Raw genomic sequence first — 1,646 nt, forward strand, 5'->3', positions numbered from 1 at the left:
ACGTCTGGTCAAGGTCGCTTTTTTTTTACTCGGCCACAAAAAAGGAAAATCCTGACTGTCTGACTTTATTATTGCTTGTGTTACCAACTGTTTTGTGTCCCAGGTGAACAAGTACTCTCTAGAATGCGGTGAGGTCTCCATTTGACTTATTTTTATTATTACTTGTTATCCACATACGAGATCCAGTGGCCAGTGAGACATAAGTGTTACAATGGGAATATACTACACTAGGAAAGAAAGTGTAGGGCACGCTGGCGGATGAACCTGGCGCGCCGCCAAAATCCACCCACTTCTAAGAATCACAGCTGCTGCGGATTCACAAACTTCTTCGTAAAATAGACACCTTTAGGAAAACTTCAAATATTTTCTAATGGCCATCTCCGAGAAATACTGTCGAATACGATGGTGTTAGTGAATATAAATCATATTAATACTTTCACCATTTTGTTGTTATGAGAATGCCGACATAGAATTTAAAATACCTAACTTTATGAGCGAAAGCAATATGTTTCTTGTATTATTTAAGACATTTAACTCCAGCAGCATGAAATTCAACGTCTATCTCTAACTGTTGATGGAAGTTATCAAGAGGTATCTGGGTACAGGGGTGTGCCTGATTGCCTAAAAAGGAATTTCCTGAGAAAAGACCCAAATTTAACGAGTGTTTGTATGGGGCGAGTTTGTATGAGAGCGAGTTTGTGAAAATTATATTTTTGAGCTTGCTTTTGCTAATTGAATTAACGATAAGTAATTTAAACTAGAGATATCAACTCCGTCAGAATCTGAAGAGACTATTACACACTTTGTATTGTATAATTTTATATAAAGTAAAGGTTTCGTAAATATTTATATAATATTTATATTTATATTTATATTTATATAATATCACCAGAAGCACCACTGTTCTCACATCTTGACGTACTGTACATTACAAGAACACACGATCAAATGATTACATCTCGAGTATCTGGTACAGCTGCCAGACATTTTGATATGATTCATAACTCAAACGTTTAATGTACGTACGCTAGTAGTTGTTGTTTGAGTCTTATTGGTATCAATACAAAGAGATCAAACTGGATGACACAGCTTTACAAAGAAATTTTTCATTAAATTATAATTGATGCGACTACATTTGAAGATCATCTCTGTTGAAATGTGAAGATAAGCTATTGGAAACAGACAAGGAAACGAGAGTGGGAGAACAAGGAACACCCACTTACAACTGATAAAACCTTTGTAATCTGATCATGAATTAGAATGTTTTAAGTTTAAATCACTCATTAAATACAAACACTTACAATAAGTAGTTTGAGAAAGGGTGCTGGCAACAGGCTCTAAATAGCTATATATAGCATCAGTCAGCCTTACTACGGTCCCATGGTGTAATGGTTAGCACTCTGGACTTTGAATCCAGTGATCCGAGTTCGAGTCTCGGTGGGACCTTACTTTATTTGTACGGCGACCTGTGGTGTAATGATCAGTATGGTACTCTGGGGTAATGGTTAGTAAGTGCTGTTGGCGAGCTGTCAAGTCTTCTCAGATTATTCCTTGACACTGGGTCATTCAGCTCGTTAACTTAGGGTGTGGTTGTTCGTGTTGGTGACAACTTCTATACCTTAAACCAATTCACACCTTGGTGGCCC

General features: G+C 37.1%; 1 non-coding gene across 1 annotated transcript; it reads left to right on the plus strand.

Moving 5' to 3' along the window:
- Positions 1 to 1,374: 1,374 nt before the first annotated feature.
- Positions 1,375 to 1,446, plus strand: Trnaq-uug. The gene has a single exon. It is a non-coding gene; the product is annotated as a tRNA-Gln (tRNA).
- Positions 1,447 to 1,646: the final 200 nt, after the last annotated feature.

Source organism: Homarus americanus, unplaced genomic scaffold, assembly GCF_018991925.1.
Source record: "Homarus americanus isolate GMGI-L3 unplaced genomic scaffold, GMGI_Hamer_2.0 scaffold11150, whole genome shotgun sequence".
Lineage (NCBI taxonomy): Eukaryota > Metazoa > Arthropoda > Malacostraca > Decapoda > Nephropidae > Homarus > Homarus americanus.